Below are 22,788 nucleotides of genomic sequence, written 5' to 3'. Positions count from 1 at the left end.
GAGAAGAGAAGCAGAGAAAAAGGTAATGTGGTGTAAACTCAGGCCAGAGAAAAGAGAAGCAGAGAAAAAGGTAACGTGGTGTAAACTCAGGCCAGAGAAAAGAGAAGCAGAGAAAAAGGTAACGTGGTGTAAACTCAGGCCAGAGAAAAGAGAAGCAGAGAAAAAGGTAACGTGGTGTAAACTCAGGCCAGAGAAAAGAGAAGCAGAGAAAAAGGTAACGTGGTGTAAACTCAGGCCAGAGAAAAGAGAAGCAGAGAAAAAGGTAACTTTCTGTAATGTCAGGCCAGAGAAGAGAGAAGCAGTGGACAAGGTAACGTGGTGTAAACTCAGGCCAGAGAAAAGAGAAGCAGAGAAAAATAAATATTTGGTACAAAAACTGGTGGAGACAGAAAATAAAACCCAGTTAGGAAAATTTGTGAGAAGACATCTGCGGTAGCTGATTGAGATAGCTACATCCAATTAGGAAGATAGCTTATGTTGAGTCATGACAGACACATGACCATGATTTATGGCGATAGTCTTTTGTAGCTATTCTAAAGTCAGAGGGTTGGTGATACAGCTAACATTATGAGGTAACTTATTCCAAGTATTTGAAATGGAATAGGAGTATAGTAATTTGCCAATGTTTTTATTGGGCTTATAAACTTGCAGACTGTTCTGTTGAGATCTACAAACAAAGCGACTGGGAGAATAGGGCAGGATAAGGGTGGACAGAGAGGTACGGGAAGATGGTAGATGTAAGACTGTGGGTGCCATAAACAACTGGGGTACTAAGATTTGGTGATGGAATTCTAGCCACTGCAGATTTCTTAGGGTGATGCAGTGATAAGTGTGATATGGAAGGTTGGAGGAAAATCAGGCAACTTTGTTATAGGTGATTTCTCCTTTAGTGAGAAGATTAGACTGGAGGTGTGTGAGAATAGGAGCTGCATAGAGCAGTGTAGGGTGTAGGAGGGTTTGTGCGAGGGACAGTCTGGAAGCTTTTGTGAGGTATTTGCTGTGTCTGTACAACAGGCCTAGTTTTTGATGGGTCATATTGATGCACTGTTGAATGTGGAGACTGAACTTTAGATGGTCATTAATAATAAAAGTAGGAGTTTAGTGTGGGGTTCAGAAGAGATGAGAGTATTGTTGAGGGAGGAGACAGAAAAAGTATTGTGATGCTGGATGGTAGTAGGGAGAAATAAAAGTTTAGTTTCTTTGGGTTCAGTAGTAATTGGTGGGAGGCAAGCCATTTTTCAACAGAGTGGAGAGATTCTTGGTTGAGGGTATGAAGTTGTGTGATGTCAGAGCAGGAGATGATTGTAGAATCATCAGCATATTGAATAATGAGAGTCGACAAGAAGTGTGGAGGTCATTAATAAATATGTTAAAAAGTAGGGTCCAAGGATAGAATCTTGGAGGACCTCAGTTTGTACAGGAAGAAAGGAGAGAAGTTAGACTGCCATTTCACAGCCTGGAATCTATTTGAGAGGAGAACCAAGAGATAGCAGAGTTAGAGAGGTTAAGAGAAGTAACTTTGGCTAGAAGTATGCTATGTGAAACAGTATCAAAGGCTTTGGAAAAATCAAGAAACAGGCAAGAAACTAATTTATCACGTGCTGTTTTGACAGTATTTGTGAAGGATGTTAGTGCAGTAGCAGTGCTGTGCTTTGGGCAAAAGCCATGTTGTGTGGGGGTCAGGAAATTTTTTTGAAGAAGGTGATCTAGGAGCTGTTTATGGATACATTTTTCAAGTATTTTAGACAGGGGAGAGAGAATAAAAATAGGTCTGAAATTAGAGGGGTCAGTAGCATTACCGCCTTTATGCAGGGGTATAATGTAGATTTTTTTCCAAATATCAGGCACAGAGTTTTCTTTAATAGATCCACTGATTAATATAGAGATAGGGAAAGCAATAGAATTAGCAGCCATTTTTTAGGAATTGCAGAAGTAAGTTGTCAGCTGATGGGGAGCATGTTTTAAGTTTAACAGAACAGATTTGATGTAAGATGTGGGGACAGGTTTGAGAGAGAAAATGAGAGAACTGGTAGAAGTAGGTGGTGTAGGGTTGGTGATATCATTAAGCTATTTACTTAACAGATTAAGCTGTGGTTACAATTTGTCTCCCAGAAAACAACCTCATTTAATGATTTTTCATTTACTTTTTGTGAAAAAAAACACTATCTAGTTAATCAGATGATCTAAAAGCACAAGTACAAATGGTCAAAACTTTCTCAGATGATGTAAGAATGACTTGGTTTTGATACATTTGCAAAAGGAACACTTAAAACTGGAAAGACGCATCACTAAGAAAATATCAACCTAGTACAGGAATGTTATATAAAGGAACATGAGCAGGAGGGAATGTATAAATATTTGGGAATAGATGAAGGCTCAGCGATAGAACATGAGCAAATGCAAATAAAGCTCAGGAATGAATATTTCAGCAGACTAAAGCTGAACTTGAAAACTGCCTTGACATCTAGGAAAAAAGTCCAAGCTGTATATCAATTTATTCTTCCTATTCTAACTTACAGTTTTGGGGTGATTGACTGGACCCAAAAAATATTGGGTGTACTGGGCACAAAAGCAAGAAAAATGCTTCAGATAGATCTGCAATTGTAGGACTACTTACATATCTGCTGATCTCAATAGATCTAAACATAGTAAGTGTTTATACTCTGGGACAGGCTACCCATCTATGTCAAGCAAAGTTCTTCATTAGCACTCTTCAAGAAAAATCTTGATGAGTGGATGGGAAATAGGAAATACACCCCAGGAATCACTTCTGTGTCTCTGCTCGACAGTGGCACAGGAAAATAACTTTCTTGGGTGGCGTAAGCCAGGGAACCTTGTTGGCTAGGCTTACATAGGCCCTTGGGCCGATAGCCTAGTACCTACCTACCTATGACCCTATGAGTGCTTTAAAACTTGAGGAGAAGAAGTCTAAGATAACATCTTCGTTTAGTTTAGTAGAAGTATTTCGGTGTCAAGGTAGAATGGAAATCAAACCAGAAGTAAACAAAAATCAAAGAGCAACTGAGTATGCCAAAAAAACTGAAGAAGTAATATAAGAAGGACCAGAGCAGAAGGAATTAGAGCTTATAAATGCCTGGCCCTCAATGTCCTGTTTGGATGCAGGACATCATTATTCTTTCGGGAAATCTTGGATAGGCTTAGAAAGGCCCCTTGGGTCATTAGCCTAGTAACAGTCTATGAATCTATGAAAGTTTGTAGAAAATTCATAAATATAGTAGCAAGTGCAGAGATCTCTTGGAGCAACCTCATGTTGACCAAAATATTATGCACAAATGGTTAAGGAGAGGTGAACTGCAACCAAAAGATGAAAGGTTAATAATGGTGACCCAGGAAAGTGGAGTACATACACATTGGTGTACAAATTCCATTGAAAAGGTGGGAGAAAGACAAATGCAGGTTCTGCACAAAAGAACTGGAAAAAGTCACAGATCTTGTTGCTTGGTGTGATATACTCATGACAGGGGTCTATGTACCGAAAGGCACAATAATGTGGAAAGACTGTTGTATTTGGGACTGTGTAATCATAACAATAAGAAGTAGCTAAGAAGCCCTGGAACATGAACCACAAAGCATTATAGGAACAATAAAGATGATATCACATGGGATCACCCATTACCAACAGTTCAAACAAAAGATGCAAGAAAATCAGATATAGTAGTCCGTGGAAAAAAAGGCAAAAGTAGCATTGATCGCTGAAATTGATGCACCCAGTGATTACAGTATCTTACATACAACGAGAAACAAAATCCTAAAATCACAGGTTTATAAGCAGAAGTGAGAGTGATGTTGAACAAATATAGGAAGACAGTTCCAATAGTAGTAAAAGCAACAAGATTAATAAAAAAGAATTTACAGTTGTATTTAGATATGTTATCGATGCAGGTAACTTTGTATGAATTGTGGAAGAAGCAATTCTGGCCACATTGCAGCTGCTGAGAACAGCACTCTTGGTTAACATCAATAACTGTAACAGTACTAATTTCATGAAATCTAATGCTATTCTGACTTAGGAATGGGGTCCATTCCAGTCATGGTTTTAGAAACCCAGAAAAACACTTGGAGAATTGAAACTGCCAGAGACAATAAGACAAAAATGAGATTAAAGTTTAGTAAGGAATGTTTCAGATGACTAAATCTAATATTGAAAAGAGACTTACCACTTAGGAATAAAGTCCAGGCTATGAATCACGTTGCTCTTCCTGTTCTAAATTGCAGTGAATTTGAATGGCCTCAAACGTTTGACTCAGTTGGACAAGAAAACAAGAAAATGTTATGTAAAAAATCAGGCAGTCATGGGATTGCATATATTTTTTGACCTCATCAGATCCAAACAATAAAAAGTTGTAAAGCACAAAGAGAGGGCCAAGATGACATATTTACTTAGTTTAGCAGAAGCATTGGGGAACAAAGTAGAAATGGAAGTCAAGGCAGAAGTAAAGTCCTTGGAAAGTGGAAGAAACAGATAGATGCAGGCTCTGTAAAACAGACCTGGAAACAGCTGCATGTCTTGTTTCTGGGTGTGACACACTAATGACAAGAGGGCATGTATACTGCACTGGGGATTGTGCAAACACTACAGCATGGAAGTAGCTGATAAGCATTAGAGAAAAGGAGGAAAGTTTATATCCTGAGACAGTTCCAAAAAATAGATGCAAGAACAACAGACAAAAGTAACATTGCTCATTGAGATTGTTACACGCAGAGATTATAGTGTCTAACGTACTAGAGGCACAAAGTCATAAAATGTCAGGACTTGCAAGCAGAAATGAAAACACTGTGAATGAAAGATGCCCAGACAGTTCCAATAGCAGTAGGAGCAACAGGACTAATAAAAAAGATATGCTACCAGTACATGTAACCCCATATGAACTGCAGAAGGAAGCAGTTCTGGGCACATTGTGGGTGCTGAGAAGAGCACTTTTGTCTAACATCAAAGACTGGAGCAATACTGATTTCATGAACTTTATTTATGCCCTGACTCCACTCCCATCAAGATATTAAAAAAAAAAAACTAAGCATTTGGAGAAATTAAACTGTTAGAGACATTATGTAGTAGTTCTAAAACAGTGTAGCCAGATATTTTAACAAAAGATATTATTACCTTTAGGCAAATAGAATGACTTTTGAGTCACCACATTATGACTGCACTGTATTGCATTGTTCTTCTTTTTTGTGCTACTCTGTTTACCTTTGAAACATTACATACTGACATAGCCGGCCTTAGGCATAGGCGAACTAGGCGGACGCCTAGGGCACCGCTCTAGCAGGGGCGCTTTTTCAGTGTTTATTTGGTGTAGGTAGACCAGGATGGGGGCACCGGGTGGTGTGGTGGGGGGTGCCGTAGAGCCCTTTTGCCTAGGGCACCAGTTGACCTAAGGCTGCTCCTGCATACTGATCTCATCTCTTTTCTTGAAGGGTCACGGATTGTATATCATTCTGAATGGCATTTGCTTGCAACATAACTGACTGATTTTTACCACAGTAGTTTAGTAATGATTTATCTGCAATTAATTTCTTGAAAATCTAACGTGAAACAAAACTTATTTGCATTTGGTATTCTTAAGACCACTTATTCAATTGTAAGCAATGGATTCTGTATTTTATTTGTTTTAATCAGATTTTGCTGCTCAGTACAAACATGCACCAGTGATTGTACTATTCACCTGTTTGTTTAGTTACTTCTTACTGACACCTTGGATTTCTATTCTCTTCACTTTATGTTCAGTTTGCTTCTTATATATGATAGGTAATTTTCAATTCAGCCCATATTACTGGCATTGTAGCAGGTTTTATTTGTATGTGACAGTTTCCTGGGAGGCTTACTAAGTCTAAGGAAAAAAAAACATAGTCTTATAGGATATTATTGCTATGGCTGTGCACAGTACCTCAGATATTTATTTGATAGTGTTACTATGTGAAAAAGAAACTGAGTTTTGTTAGTTTTTTACATTCATTTCAGCAGATTTTACTCAGAAATGCCTCACAGTGGTAAGAACAGTTAGCAACATATGCAATCATTCCTCCCCCAGCCATTTTAAAGTATTTTCTGACAAAGTGTTACATTCTCTGTCAATATCTAGTTTAAATTCTACATCCTTTCCATTAATTTTAAGCATTTTCATTCAACAGTTTAACTTGCACTTCTGCTTCAGTGCTTCAGATGCCTTTTGGATTTTTTGTCCTATCAAGTCTTTTTACTTCAGAAGTACCAGCTCACAGTTCATTTTAATATGTCAGTTCAGCAACATGAAGATTATTTTCAACGCACTTGCTTTTCCATTTAAACGTTAGAGAATTCCAGACAGATTCAGCAAAACTGATGAATCACTGTTTGCACTTGGGTTTCAGTCATACCTTGCCAGTAGCATGAATCAGAATTGTGCATGTATGGACTCCATTTTGAATCTTCCCATTGCATTTTTTATACAATTACCTTTGTAGCACATCTAGCTTTTATTTCACATTTCTGCCTTATTTCACTTGAATGTTATTTTGTGTTCCCCCTTTTTCATTAATTATTTCAGTTGTGCAGAAGTAATTTCACTTACGCCACCTGCAGTCACGCCTTTTTAGTACAGTCAGGTTTATTTCTGTTAAAAACCTGGCCTTGTTTCATCATTTCTTAAACCACCACTTATTCTGTTATTAGAGAATTGTGTAACATAGCAAATGCACAATCTTGGCCTTTGTTCTTTAACCGAGTTAACATCTGCATGTATAGCCTCTGCAGACCCTTGTATTTTATCAAATAATTTCTTTCTGGGCTGGCAATACTTTCTGAATTTGTCTCTAGGTGCTGCTGCTTTATTTTTTTCCTCATGAAGAAAAGTCTTTCTTTCGGCTTTTTCCCGGTAAGGGATCGCCACAGCGGAACTCCGGTCTGCTAATGATTGGCAGTAGATTTTTACAAAACGCCGAGGTGCCAGCTCGACACCCAACCTTCATTGAAGGCACACCCATTTACGCACGCATGTCTTTTGAACGCTACCCGACCGTGGGGAGGACATGCAGACTCCACACAGAAGGCACTCCCAAGCCACACCGAGTATCAAACGGGAGAACCTCTTGCTGTGAGGTAACAACGCTACCGCTGTACCACCGCGGCATTAACTTTCCTCATAAAGAAAAGTAAAGAACTTAAATCCCTTTACAGCCTCTTCCCAGCAACATGTTAAGGATGCTTTGTATTAAACCTTTTCAGGCTTGACAGGTTATTTACTTACAGTGAAGAATAAATCAAATTTCTGGATCAGTCTGTCACTTGTCTGGTCAGGATAAAACAGACAAACAGTTGTGGATTCTGTTCAAGCAGATTTATTATTTTATTTATTTATTTATTTTATTTTACATTTGTTGACCGGGATAGTCCATCTGGATACGTATCCATTTTCAGCGGACGCCCAGGGAGAAAAGCTTCAAAATTACAAACAGTTAAAGACAAGCAAGTTACAGTATATGCACAAAATATATTGTACAAAAAAAGGCTGGCTTTGAGCGAGGCAAACAGTTAACTAGTTAACTTCAGTATAATTTCCAGCTCCCAGTAAGAAACACTTCAGGTCTAGACCTGAGGAAGCTTATTATAGCGAAAGCGCTTGTCTGATTGAATTTGTTCATATTATTAAAGAATATTCATCTATTACTGAACCGGAGAGTTATTTGCATACTAGAGTATCGAAGTGTTTCTTACTGGGAGCTGGAAATTATACTGAAGTTAACTAGTTAACTGTTTGCCTCGCTCAAAGCCAGCCTTTTTTTGTTCAGTTTTTACTTTATCTTTGCCTGGCGTGTGAGCATTTATCCGAAGAGGTGACTGGTTTCCTATTTCAACAAAATATATTGTATTAACATACATGTTACAGTCTCACATTTCAAGCCTATGAAGAGTACAGTTTATATTGAGAAATATATACAAATGTGTTACAGTTTGTTATCAAACCTATAGGTGCAGCTATATACAGAGTATCTGCAGAGATGTTCCAGTTTCTCTTTTCAAACCTTTTAGTGTAAGAGGTAAGTCGCTGTGAATAAAAAATTGCAGGGATATGGAAGTAGATTAAGCTTTAGTCAGGGTTAGAGCAAGGGCATAACCAGTTGTTGTTGTTGTATCTTTCGGCTTTTCCTGGTTAGGGGTCGCCACAGCGGAACTCTGTTCCGCTAATGATTGGCGGTAGATTTTTATGTACTGAGTTGCCAGCCCTAACGTACAACCTTCAATGAAGGTACGCCCATTCACGCATGTCTCCACACAGAAGATGCTTTAGCTGAGAATCAAACAGGACAACGTCTTGCTGTGAGGCGAACCAGTGAGTTTTAAAATACTGGCTTAGATTTTTTTTTTAACTGATTAAGGGTGGGGTTCAGAGTAAGGTCAGATGGGAGTGAATTCCAGGTTTTGCCTACTGAATTTGCAAACAAAGATTCTCCAGATAGGTTGTTAGCGGTAACAGATTGAACCAAAAGTTTTGTAGTGGAACGACGTGGCCTAGCGTTTTTGTAGGGATGGATAATGTTTTTAAGGGAGGGCGTTTTTTCTGGATGGTTAATAACCTTGAATGCTACAGTAAGTTGATTATATTGAATGAGCCTGGGGAGTTCTAGCCATCCTAAGAGGTTTAGGTTTTGACAATGGAGTGTCCTGTAGGGAGTTCCTATGGCAAACATGGCAATTTGATTGTAGCATCTAGAGAGTTTGCTGAGATCTGTTTTGTTCAAGTTAGTGAGTACTGGCAAGGCATAGAGTAGAGTTGAAAGCAGATGGGTGCGGGCATTGGCAGTCCTAGCTAGAGGGGTGAGAAAAGGTTTGTTTTTGTATAGGGAGCTGAGTTTTTTATTAACGGTTTTAATAGTTAAAGGTTAATAGTTTGGTTTATGTGCATGTCATATTTGAGGTTGTTGTCTATTATAACACCCAGGAGTTTGGTGTACATATCTGGTGAGATTATGGTCCCATTGTTAGATGTTATAGTAAACGAAGGCTGAGAGGATTTGTGAGTAGGGGAGAAGAGCAATAGCTTTGTTTTATTAGGGTTTAATATCAGCTGTTGATTAGAGATCCAGTTTTCCACTGTATTAAAGGTTTTCTAGTTAAACTAAGGAGATCTGTAAGGGTAGAGGCTGAGCAAATCAGGGTGGAGTCATCGGCATATTGTTTACAGGTTGCATCTGGGATTACAGTGTGGAGGTCATTGATAAAGAGGGGGAAAAAGAAGGGGACCTAATATGGAGTCTTGAGGGACACCAAGGGTAACAAGGAGAAGGGTGGAGAGTTTTGTCCTGCCAAAGGACAACCTGCTGTCTTCCACTAAGATAAGATTGAAACCATTATGTGGCATGGTTGTTTAGGGATATTTTCTTTAGGGTAAGTAAGAGTAGCTGGTGGTTAACCATGTCAAAGGCCTTGGAAAGATCGAGAAACAGGGCAGAAGATAGTTTGTTGTTATGTACAAACACATCAAGATTGAGGCTTAGTAACTTTAACTTAGATAAACTTATAAATAAACTGATTGTCACAGTCATACATGTTCTCAGTCTAGCTGCATTCTCAAAATGGCACAGAAGCTAGCACTTGCTTGCTATTTGTATGCAAGTGCTATCCTTGGAAGATGCTTTATAAAGGTACAACACATACACTGTTCTGCATCCTCTCTCTTTGAGAAATGAGTCATGCATTACTGACAACACTGATTGACATGCAATTTGTACAGGAGTAATACTTTAACATGTAATTATACAGAACTAAATACATATAGACAATTATGTCCAGGTTGCTGTGTATTTCACACTAGGTCTGGAAATTTGATCAAATCATGTGACATAGAAATTAGAACTAGGCCTAGCAACTGTGACTGTCTCTGCTGAATGTTCAGCTTTAGGGACATCAGGAACATCATCAGGAATGGAAGGAGATGTTTAGACATGTTCTGCAACAGGAACATTGTCTGGATCATGCTGAGATCTAGAGTCTGTATCATAGGAATGATGCTGTGATATCGGTTCTGATACAGGAAGAAGATGTCTGTGATTTCTCCTGTGTGCCACACCCACAGATTCCACAAAGCAGGCTCTCAGATTGGCACATATACCTGTTACTTGACCAATCAGGTTGAAACCTTTTGCTGTTTGTATCCTCACTGTCTCTCCTTCTTTCAATGGACAAAGAAATCTGCTTGATTTATCATAGTTGGACTTCTGAAAAGAACACTTTCTGAATAGTTGGGCTTTGATTGCTCTGTTCCTTTTAGCTTTAGGCCTCAACAAACTGGAACTGATTGGCAAGGTTGTTCTGGTCTGCCTAGATAGAAGTCTTTGAGCAGGTGAGCCAAGTATGTCATCACAGGGTATGTTTTTGAGATTTAGTAAATTCAAAAAGACATTGTTATGTCACACTTTGACTTCTCTAGTAATTGATTTGCACTCTGTACTGCATGTTTAGCCAGTCCATTTGACTGTGGGTATTCATGACTACTAGTAACATGTACAAAGTCCCATTCTTTTGCAAATTTCTAAAACAATTGACTGGTAAATTGGGTACCATTGTCAGAGATAAGCTTCTGTGGACTGCCATGGACTGAGAAATGACGTTTCAACTTAGTGATAACAGCAGTGGATGTTAGGTTAGGTAGCAAGTCAATGTCAAACCAGTTCAAATAACAGTCTGCCAACACTAAGTATTGCTGATTGTTCCACTCGAATAGGTCATTGGCTACTGTTGACCAAGGTAGTTCAGGAACTTGACTTAGCTGAAGTGGCTCTTTTTGCAAATGCGGTTTAGTACTATTGCATACTGAACAAGAAGAAAGTATTTTATCAATGTCTTTTGCTTGAGAAGGCCAAAATACTAGTCCTCTTGCCCTTCTTTTGGTAGAATCGGAAACTGGGTGACCACAATGTAAAATCTGGATATGTTCACATTATAAGGAAGTAAGAACAACAATTTTAGGACCTTTTAAAATAACGGCCATCCAACATTGATGAAGTCGTTGAGCTTTTGTAAGACTGGATCAGACTTTGTATGATCTCTGAGCTCATCAAGTCTCATGGAAGAAAACGTATGCACTTCCGTGACATCAAAGTAAATATTCTCTGCTTCTAGCTGTTCTGTTGTATTTCTGGGTGATCTGGATAAGATGTCTGCCAGGTAAAGAAGTTTGCCTTTTGTGTAGACCATGTTGAAGTTGTGCTTTTGCAATTTGAGCATCAATCTTTGCAATCTTGCTGGAGTGGAATGTGTAGGTTTCTTTAAAATAGTGACTAGAGGTTGATGGTCAGTTTCTATCTGAATAGCTCGACCATAAATATAATCATGAAACTTCGAACATGCAAATGCAATTGCCAAAAGTCCTTTCTCAATTTGAGCATACTGTATCTCAGTTTGGGTAAGAGTTCTAGATGCATAGGCTACTGGTCTACCCTCTTGAAGAATAACTGCACCAAGACCAAATTTTGAAGCATCACAGGAAAGAGTTACTGGTTTATTGACATCATAGTATCTTAATGTAGGTGGAGTGGCAATGTTCTGCTTAAGGCCTTCAGATGCTCTCTGGTGGTGTTCTAATCAAGAGCATGCAACATTTTTGCACATCAGCTCTCTCAAAGGTGCTGTCAACTCACTGAAGAGTGGCATAAACTTGCCTAAATAGTTAACCATGCCAAGAAAACAGTGTAGAGCTTGAATATTATTTGGTGCTGGCATCTCAGGAATGGCTGCTTTCTTGGACAGATCTGGTCATAAGCCAGTGCTAGTAAATAAATGACCTACATGTGTAACTTCTGGTAGTCTAAATCTGCACTTCAGAGGATTGAGCTTCAAGTTCCCTTCATGTGCTCTGTCTAGAACTTTCCTGAGGTTTCTGTCATGCTCTGCTTCACACCAATAAATCCAACCAATAAGTCATCTACTATTATGGCACATGCATAACCTGAAAAAATTTGCTCCATTGCACGCTGAAAGACTTCACTTGCAGAATTTATTCCAAATGGCATCCTGAGGAATCTGTATATTCCAAATGGGTACTGAATGTAGTCAGTAGTGAAGATTTGCAATCAGGCATCACTTGTCAAAATTAAATCTTTGCATCCAAGACAGAAAAAACAATGGCATTCAGTATCATGGTTGCAACTTCCTTGACTGTACGCATAGGATGATGAGGTCTCTTTAATGCTTTGTTCAAATCTCTTGGGTCAATGTGTATTCTGATTTCATCTGAGCCTTTTTTTGTGAGCTGCTACCATGGACGACACCCATTCAGTAGGTTCTGTAACTGCACCAAATACACCTTGCTGCACCATTTTATCCAACTGAGCTTTGACCATGTTCTGCATAGCTATCGGAACTCTTTTTGCTGGTCTGACCACTGGACTGATCTCTGGGCCTAACTTCATAGAATACACAACTGGAAGTTTGCCTACCTTGTCATCGAAAGCATCAGCATGTTATATTCTGAGAAAATAGCATCAGTGAAACAGGAACTGGGACATGTGCTTATATGAGGGACTTCTTTGGTAAAGGAAAGATTAATTCTCAGACTGTCACTGAGACCCAATAATGAATGCACAGGTCTTCGGACTACATAGAATAGTAAGCTGTAACTGTTCCCAGCCAAATAACATGAAAGCATTACTGAGCCCTTGGTTTGAATTTCTTCACTTCCACAAGCAGCCAGTTTCACACAACTGGCCACATTAAGTTGCTCACCAGCTCTCACTTTAGCAAATATTTCTGATAACATTATATTACACTTTGAACCAGTGTCTACTTTGAGCTCTGTGGGTTTACCATTGATCAGGACAGTACAAAACACTTCATTCTTTGCTAGTAAATCTACTGTATTAATCGTTTCACCAATTACTGATAGACCATCTATATAGAAAGTAGACTGCAACCTTACATGATCAATTTGTTTATTTAAGTAACCCTTCTTTATAACTGAGTGAGGTTTACTTGATTTGCAAAACTTTTGAAAATTGTTCCATTTTTTACACTTGTGGCATTGCTGACCAAATGCTAAGCACTTTTCTCTTTTAGACTCATCGTTTGCACTACAATTGTGACAGTTAACAATAAAGCTTGGCATGGGTTTTGGTGACTCACCCTTGTACTGCAGTCTTAGAACTTTCTGGAAGACTACAGGTATTCCCTGTGGAACTTGCAGGGGCTGCACTGACCAAGTGTTTAGGTCTATTTCTACTAGCCACATGCTGCATGCTGTCTGTATTTGCTCTGGGAGCTTGCTGAAACCATGCTCTTATCACTTGCAAGCATACTTGTGTGCCTTTCTGTAACTTTATGGATTTGACAAATCTCAATAGCTTTGCTCAGCATTAAATCACTGTCACGAAGCAAAATCTTTTTCACTGCCAGCATTATTAATACCACACACAGGTCTGTCCTTTATTAACTCATCCTTTAAATCACCAAACCTGCACTTTTTAGCTTTGTTTCTTAGATCAGTAATATAAGCTACAAAAGTTTCTCCTGGCTTTTTATCTCTTGTGTAAAAGAAATGCCTTTCTAATGTAACATTTGACTAGGGGTTGCACATTTTTTTGAATTTGCGTTTCAAGCACTCAGGGATCTTCCTTGATTCAGCCTGTACAACAATATGATGGTTGCCCCCTCTCCTTCATAAGTTACTGGCGCATACACAAATGAATGCTCTCTTTCAGTGGCCTCTGACCCTACTAGGTTTAGCAAAATGAATGCCCTGGTGCATGCATCTTTGTCAGAATAAGCTGCTTGTATGAAAATATTGTACTCTTGCTCAAATTCTCTGCAATATCTGATCAAATACAAGTGGACCTGGTCTGCAAAATGCCTCTTCCATATTAACACATGCCAGTGAAGGCTTTTACAAATATGCAAGAACACACACACACATGTACATATGCCAGAAATTTGTGCCAGTACTTGTAACTATGCCCAATAGCACAATAAGCCTCTGAAAAACTGAGCTGTGCAAAATAAGTCTCCTTGGCACAAGAACACTCTTGAAATCACCTCTTATCAGTGTAAAAAAATCAAAATAACTGTACTGTGTGAATAAACTGGGCAGAAGAAGCTCAGAGTAAGAAACAATTTAAAGTAACTGCACTTTGCAAATAAACAGTGCATAGCACACTTAAATTCTTCCAAAATGACTCTACTTTGCTAAATAACTGTGTACAGTGCAAAAAACACTCTGTAATGGCAGCACTTTGCGAATAGACACACCCAGCACAAGTAAATTTTTGAAATGTCTGTATTTTAACTGCACTTTAAGAAATAGTTGCAGTTTGCACACGATAAATTCTTTGGAATGAATGCACAGTAATAAACACACACTGTAGCACTTTTACACACTTTGAGATACTTCAAATAACTCTAGTTATGCCCTGAGTAGCTTCATTCAATGCAAAATAGTAGTTTATGCCAAAATACAGTAATATGCCAAAAAACAAGCAGTCGCCTTGCTTTATTTCTGCTTAATGTGCACTTTTTGCCCTTTATTATATCCGTTTTGCCCATTTAATCTCTTTTCATGCCCATTATATTTTTCTTGTGCTCTTTTTACTCTAAACATGCTCATTTTGCAATTCCAAGGTAATTCTGAACCCCTTATGTGCTTTTCTGATAATCATTTTATCAAGTATCTTAACTTCGAATTTTTTGCTTAATTAATACACTTTTTCTGCCTTTTGTTTGCTTAATAAACTTTTCCGTGTTATTTGTTTGCTTAATAATGCTTTCTGTGTCCTTGTAATGCTCTGTTTTATCTTTTTAATAAAATTGTTCTTGCAAATTTTCATTACCTTTAGTTCGTTTCTGGTCCCTTTTCTACACTCTGTTCACTTAATTTACCTTCACTGCTAACTCTGTACCTCATAGCTCTGAAAAGCAGTCTCTGGAATCCTGGTTCTGACACCATGTCAGCTTACGACTACCCTGAAACTTGTGGATTGTGCTCACTGTAATTTGTTCTCCTGAAACTCTGCATTTTTTGCTTTTTATATGTTTTGTTACTTTGGAAACATTGTATCTAATTTTTGTTTTGATGTTGGAGCTTTTCTGCCCCGGCTTCCAATGGAAATGGGCTCAGTCCGGCCCAGTGGACTTTCCCGGTAAACAAATGTCAATAAATAAAATAAATAAAATGTCACCCATCTGGTCAGGATAAAACAGACGAGCAGTTTTGAGTTCTGCTCAAGCAGCTTTATTATGTACAAACATCAGGATTGAGGCTTAGTAACTTTAACTTAGATAAACTTGTAAACAAACTATCACACTCAGACATGTTCACACTCTGGCTGCACACTCAAAATGGCACTAAAACTAGCACATGCTTGCTGTTTATATGCATGTGTTTTCCTTGGAAAATGTTTCTTAAAGGTACAACATGCACACTGTTCATAGGTAGGTACTAGACTATCGGCCCAAGGGCATAAGTAAGCCTAGCCAACAAGGTTCCCTGGCTTACGCCGCCCAAGAAAGTTATTTTCCTGTGCCTGTGTCGAGCAGAGCCACCAAAGTGATCTCCGGGGAGTATTTCCTATTTCCATCCACTTATCAAGATTTTTCTTGAAGAGTGCTAATGAGGAACTTTGCTTGACATAGATGGGTAGCTTGTTCCAGAGTATGGGAAGTCTCTGGGACAGGAATCTATCCATCCAGCATGTCCTGTTTATTGTGGTGACAAGGTTTAGGTCCCTAGAGCATGTAGCTTAGAGGGACTGGGATTTCTTTATGTGTAGCATGTCCAACAGCTTTGGGTTTGACATAGCTTTATATGTTAGGCAGAGATCACCTCGGAGTAGGTGATATGCTACAGAGTAAAGCTGGAACTTTTTGAGACGGTCAGTGCAGGGCATCTGTTTGAGGCCAGTAATCCTCTTTGTGAGGTACTACTGTGGCCTTTCCAGCTGCTGCAGATGTCTTGTGAGGTAAATTCCAAAAGGGGCATTGTACTCTATAATGGGTCTAATGAGTGTCGAGTAGAGGGGAACAATGACCTCTTTTTTCCTAGATGAGAACACTTTTGTGATGAGGTGTGCCATGTAGAAGGATTTCCTGACTACTGTGGTGATGTGATTATCAAAGGAGAGACTACTGTCCACCTGGGTCCCCAGGTCTCTTATCACACATTCAGCGTTAAGTAGACTGCCGCCTATGTGGTAGTTCATGGGTACAGAGATTTTACCAAAGAGGATGACAATGCACATTTTGGCATTGAGCTTCAAGCCATGGCTCTGACACCAGGCATCTGCCTCAGTGAGGCACTTCTGTAGGGTGTCCACATAATTTGGGGACTCAACTATGGCTCCTAGTTTGCAGTCATCTGCGAACTTTGTTAGCCAGAGGCCTTCTGTGTTAACCTGTACTTCAGAGAAATAGATACCAAGCAGGAGAGGTTTCAGGACTGAACCCTGTGGTACTCCACTTGTTAGTGGTTTGAAGTCAGATTTGGAGTCTGCAACTTTTACAGTGTGGGTTCTGTCAGTGAGCCAACTGGCAACCCATCTTGTGATGTAAGGATTTATACCTAGTTTAGTGAGTTTAGCTATAATTCTAGAATGGGGGATGGTGTCAAAAGCCTTGGCTAGGTCATGATAGGCTGTGTGAACCACCTTACCCTCGTCTACAGCTTTGGTAACTGCCTCAAAGAGGTCAATCAGGTTCAGGAGGCATGATCTGCCTTTCACAAACCCGAACTGGGTGGGGTCCAGAGTTTGGAGGTTACCAATGTCTTTGTTTAGGAGTTCCATGGTGATACGTTCCATGGCCTTACAGACCAGGCTCGTCAGGCTAATAGTGCGATAGTTCCCAGGATCAGTGGTGGCTCCTCCTTTGTGGAGTGGGATAACTGTTGCTGTGTGCCATTCAGTGGGCACAAAGCCTGATGTGAGAATATGATTGAACATGGTACTTAGGTGTGGAGCCAGTTCGTTCTGAAGTTCATGTAAAACACAACCTGGGATGTTGTCCAGTCCCATGGATGCTGTGTTTTTAGAGTGCAGCTTTTACCTGCATAGTTGTGATTACAGGGACTCTGCATTCTTCCTGTATAGATATGGGCTCTTTAGGGGGTGAGAGAGAGGTAAAGTTAGCACTGAACCTATATGCCAGGACATTGGCAATATCAGTTGGTTCTATAATCTTCATGCTGTTGTGCTGTAACTCAGCAGATCTGGGTGTTGCCTTTGAGATTCTTGACATAGCTATAGAATGCTTTGTGGCTGTCCCTAGAATCAGTGGCAATTTTGTTTTTGTAGCTAGCTTTGGAGGATCTTATAAGGGATCTCAGCTTCTTACTGAGGCTGAGAAGGGAACTCCTCCACTCATGGGATTTTACTCTCTTTTGCAACAGTTTCTTCCTTCTGTTGTAGAGTTTGTTTATGGCAGGGAATCACCAGATTGGCTTCATATTTTGGAGGATAGCATCTTGGTTCTGTTTGGAATAGCATGATCCATGCACTCGTGTAAGTGCTTATAGAGTGCATCTGTGTAGGATTCAGCAGTTGTAACTGTATTGTCCATCTGCATGGGTGTCATGAAGTTCACCACTTCTGTCTTAAGAAGCATGAAGTTGGCTTTGGAGAAAGTTTTTACCATGATTTCCTTAATGGGGGGTGGGGTCAGGATGTGGATATCTAGGGTGATTAGCTTATGGTGGGATCTGACCAACGAGGGGTTGACTTCAGGTGTGGAACACCGGTCACACATATTGGTAATGACTAGGTCTAGGATATTGTTGTCCCTGGTGAGGGTGTGGATAAGTTGATCCTGAGCATTGGAATTTATACATTCCAGAAAGCGTTGAGCGAAGGAGTTGGTACATGAGTAGTTTTCCCAGTTAATGGTGGGGTAGTTGAAATTGCCTATTATTAGGGTGTTTGTTTGAACCCTAATATTTTCCAGTATATCAAGAAAAGAGGAGTGGGAATCCTGGGGCATGGTGGGGGATCTGTAGGAAGCTACAATTTGGATTGCAGTTTTGCCCAGAGTTAGTTGCACTTAGATAACCTCGGATGCATTATGCTGAGCAACTAGCCTGGAGGTGTGGATATCCTTAATGAATATGGACACACCTCCACCTTTGGTGTTCCGGCCCAGGTTAGGTGGCCAACAATTGTGGTATGAGTTATAGCCTGGTAATGCAGGGGTGCTCTATGGAGCCTTGAACCAGGACTCAGTCACTGCACAGATATCGATGTTCTCCATTTTAAGGAGTGCCTCGAGGAAGTGCATTTTGAGGTTTAGACTTCTAGCACTGAGTAGCATTACCCTCAGTTTTTGCTTGCCTGTTCCTGTTACGGTGGTGAATTTGTCATTTGAACCATGCCTAAAAAAGATACTATAGGGGCAGCAAGAGTCTTAGCCAGTATCTGGAATTCCAGGGGTGACAGGTGCAGGCCATCTCTGGCAAAGCATCGTGGTCTCTCGACCATGCCATCCCAGGCAGACAGATACTGGATCTCCTTAGAATGACACCAGAAGCTTAGCCAATTGTTGAGGTCAATCATTTTGTCCTTGTACTGCGGTATCATTCTGGGTGATGGCAGGATGCTAATCAGGGCTAGGGTCACACCTGCCTGGGCTACAAGATTGGAGAGCTCTTCCATGTCTCTTTTCATGTAGTCCAGGGAGGTATGTCTCAAGTCATTCACACCACCATGGACAATGAAAGAGTCATATTTGTATTTGTGGAGTGACCTGAGTGCGTGGGTTATGTGGTGGATCCTGGCACCCGACAGGCAGCTGAGAGTAACCTTCTCCTTATTTAGCCTGGTGAGTGGGACATCAGTGTGCCTGACTATAGAGTCACCTATGACTAGTGTGTTGGGTATGTTGTTTTGCCTTATGGGCTGTGGCTGAGTGGCACACTGAGTCTGTGAGCTATGTGTCATTTGGGTTGTGTTGGGGAGTGGAGGTTGCTTGCGTTTCTGCTTTTGAGGTCTCTGTTGCTTGAGCAAATTATTATTGAGAGCCTCCACAAATGTTTTTGTGTTTCTATGTGTGGATTTTGGTGGTGTAGGTTTAGTGGGACTATGTGATGAGTGTGGTGTAGTGCAAGTGTTTACCTTCTCCCCTTTACTGTCAAGTTCAGTCTTGGTTGGAGAGAGCTTTACCTCCAGTTTGGCTAGATAAGTGTATCTCTCACAGGTTGTGGTGTTGGGTGGCAGGTGGAGAGGGTTGTCTGTGTACATGAGGCAATTGCTACATTGCCCCAAGATGCCCAGATTAATCATATAGACAGGAGAGAACACTGGGAGCTGACACTTGGACATGCCTGAATAAAAAAACTACTTTCCTCTAGACAAGTGAGGAAAGTGAGTATAAGAGCTGTTTTTCTCTAAGCAGTGAGGAAAGTAAGCACAAAAACAATTTTCCTCTAGGTAAAGAGGAAGGTTGAGTGATGTAGTAATTTGTAGCTTATTTAGTGCTAACAACAAGTTCTGAACAAGTGCTGAGCATGAATAAGCAAATTCAAGTGCTAAAACTAAGAATCTGTACCTGGATCTTGTGGTAGATAGGCTACCTAGTGCTTATCACTCCCACTGATAAGTTAGAAGGCTTCCCTCAAACACAGTAAGGCTTGGGGGGCTCAGAAGCTTACAAACAGTCCTGGATACAGCATATCTGTATCTGGACTAGACTAGTTTACAGGAAAGGTGGGAAACAAGCGCAAATGCGGGCTTTTAAACCAGAAAGTTGAAAGAGATGTAAAACTGCCCAAACAGCCAATAAACTACAATTTCTGGGCCAGAAACCATTCCTATGGTAGATAGGCTACCTAGTGCTTACCACTCCCACTGATAAGCTAGAAGGCTTCCCTCCAACACAGAAGGGCTTGGGGGGGGGGGGCACAGAAGCTTACAAACAGTCCTGGATACAGCAAGTCTGTATCTGGACTAGACTAGTTACAGGAAATGTGGGAAACAAGTGCAAATGCAGGCTTTTAAACCAGAAGGCTGAAAGAGATTGCAAAACTGCCCAAATGGCCAATAAACTACAATATCTGGGCCAGAAACCACTCTTGTGGTAGATAGGCTACCTAGTGCTTACCACTCCCACTGGTAAACTAGAAGGCTTCCCTCCACCACAGAAAGGCTTGACTGGGCTCGGAAGCTTACAAATAGTCCTGGATATATCAAATCTGCATCTGGACTAGACTAGTTACAGGAAAGATGGGAAACAAGTGCAAACATGGGCTTTTAAACCAGTAATTTGAAAGAGATGGAAAAACTGCCAAATGGCCAATAAGCTACAGTTTCTGGGCCAGAAACCATTATTGTGGTAGATAGGCTACCTAGTGCTTACCACTCCCACTGATGAGCTAGAAGGCTTCTCTCCAACACAGAAAGGCTTAGGGGGCTCAGAAGCTTACAAACAGTCCTGGATACAGCAACTCTGTATCTGGACTTGACTAGTTACAGGAAAGGTGAGAAACAAGTGCAAACTCAGGCTTTTAAACTAGAAAGTTGAAAGAGATGGAAAAACTGCCCAAACAGCCAATAAACTACAATTTCTGGGCTAGAAACCACTCTTGTGGTAGATAGGCAACCTAGTGCTTACCACTCCCACTGATAAGCTAGAAGGCTTCTCTCCAACACAGAAAGGCTTTGGGGGCTCAGAGGCTTACAAACAGTCCTGGTTACAGCAAATCTGTATCTGCACTAGACTAGTTACAGGAAAGGCAGGAAATAAGCTTAGAACAATTTTTTTTTGGAATGTGGAAAGGGAAAAAGGGGAAACAGAAGATAATTCAAAATTAAGGACCTAAGTAGTCTGCCCTTCACAGATGTTCTCTCTTTAATAGGTAGAGTGAGATAGTGTCACTAGACTGGAATAGAGCTGGAATAGAGCTGAACAGATGGGACTGGTAAAAGTGTCTGAAGTCAAAATATGATCTCACTGTACTACTACACAACCAAAATAGCTGCAAGAAAACGGACCAGGCAGTATATTTCCTTCTCTTATCCGCCCAAGTATACAATATTCCATATGTCTTCAGTTCGATTGATTTATTAAAAATGTTAAGCGAAACCAACTTCAGTTACATATGGTTAATTTGAAACATACAAATGTTCCATGCTTTTCATTTGTGGTTATCCAAAAACTTTTTCCAACAAGTAATCACTCCGCCTCTTCCTTCTATTTAAAACATCTGATAACATCACGTGTCTCTTACAAAATATAAAATTAACGTAATTTCCATTAATCACATTAACTAATGTACATTCATTAATAAATAATATGCATTCAAACCACTACTATCATATGTTGTTTTTATTCTTTTTATTATCCTTGTCTTCCAATGTCTATAACTGTTTAAACCACTTTGTTAACAATTAAAAATAAGCGCAGTGGGTTACCTGTATTTATTCTTAAAAAGAATGCATTCGTAAAGCATATTAGTAGCGTTTATTAAACGCATTACTTATATGCATTCAAACCATTGCTATCATATATTATTTTTATGCTTTATATTCTCCCTGTCTTCCGATGTCTATAACTGTTTAAACCACTATATTATCAATTTAAAATAAGCGCTATGAGTTGCCTGTGTTTATTCTTAAAGGGAATGCATTCATAAAACATGTTGGTAGCGTTTATAAAACGCATTACTTATACACCCTCATCTGTCATCTAAAAATATATATATACGTACCCACTCATGTAGGTGCTTGTGAAACAAATATCTTGCATAGATACTCAAAAGGTAATATAAATATACCTAATGGATAAAATTATATTACTAAACGCAACTTGTTAATTTATACAAAAACCTATTTACAAACTTGATCCCTACAAGTTATCGCTACGCTAGTCTAACCTCTAAATTACATAAATCTGTAAAATAGACAATTTTAATTGCCATATTATTAGTCATTCTAACTGCGCAAAAATAAAATTTAGGTATGTACTTAGTTCTTGTAACTTATGCACTAATCTAGTGTCACTAGGATCTTGTGAACACTCAAATATAGTTAACATTAGTTACTTCTATCCAAATTCTTTAACCTTAAAATACGTAGAATAGAAGACATTTCATTTATACCTGGATGGACACATGCATTTGTAATAAGTTGCCACATTAACTCTAGTCTTTCTAACAAAAGACTATCAGGTCCACCTCTTTCATCTATTCTAATCTGGTCGATGACTCGAAACTTGAAGCTGTGTCCTGGATACTCTATTGTGTGCCTTGCCAACGCATTATCTAGTTTATTGTGACTAATACTATACAGATGTTCATACATTCTTTCCCTGAATGTCTGTATAGTTTTTCATATGTAAAATGTGTGGCATTTAGCTAGATACACAATCATTTTAGACTGGCAATTAAATTTATTTTTGGTGTTATATTTTGTGTTACGAATGCTAAATGTCTATGTGAGAGTGTTCAATCTCGCCTTTGTTCTTACACATGGGTTCGGAGCCGATCCTCGACTCCGTGCCGGCCGACTGCAAGCTCTGCATCGAGAAGAAGCTCGAGGACATCTAATACCCACAATCCCCCTCTGCCTTTACCTCAGATCTAGTTTGCCGCTGCTGCATACGCATCGCTGGAGGCTAGCTCGAGGCTTTTTTACAGATAAGATTTATCTATTCTGGTTAAAGTTTTCAAAAAAACTTCTTAGAAATCTAGTCATTTAAAGTTAGAGTACGGTGTGTGAGTGGAGTAGAATTCTCGATACCTTAGATTAGTTTAACTTAGTTAACTAACTGGTGTAGAGTTTTTCGGGGCCTACCACCCCTACTTGGATCACTTTTTGACTGAAGATTTG

At 39.6% G+C, this 22,788-nt stretch overlaps 1 protein-coding gene and 1 long non-coding RNA gene across 4 annotated transcripts in view; both read left to right on the top strand.

Annotated features, from left to right (window-relative positions):
- LOC122811016 overlaps positions 1-356 on the top strand; it is a 92,869-nt gene extending 92,513 nt beyond the window's left edge. For 2 of the 3 annotated variants that reach the window (XR_006366194.1, XR_006366195.1), the window contains exons 3-4: positions 23-262; positions 311-355. This is a non-coding gene — a long non-coding RNA (uncharacterized LOC122811016). Of the gene's footprint in view, positions 1-22; positions 263-310 lie in introns of all 3 variants that reach the window. The other variant, XR_006366193.1, reaches the window with a different exon arrangement.
- Positions 1-22,788, top strand: part of F2 (coagulation factor II, thrombin) — a 1,266,023-nt gene that overhangs the window by 970,621 nt on the left and 272,614 nt on the right. The window lies entirely within an intron of this gene.

Source organism: Protopterus annectens, chromosome 9.part0 (genome assembly GCF_019279795.1).
Source record: "Protopterus annectens isolate FY-2018-M chromosome 9.part0, PAN1.0, whole genome shotgun sequence".
NCBI classification, from domain to species: Eukaryota; Metazoa; Chordata; order Ceratodontiformes; family Protopteridae; genus Protopterus; species Protopterus annectens.
Note: the sequence above shows the minus strand (reverse complement) of the source record. Positions and strands in the feature narration are given on the sequence as shown.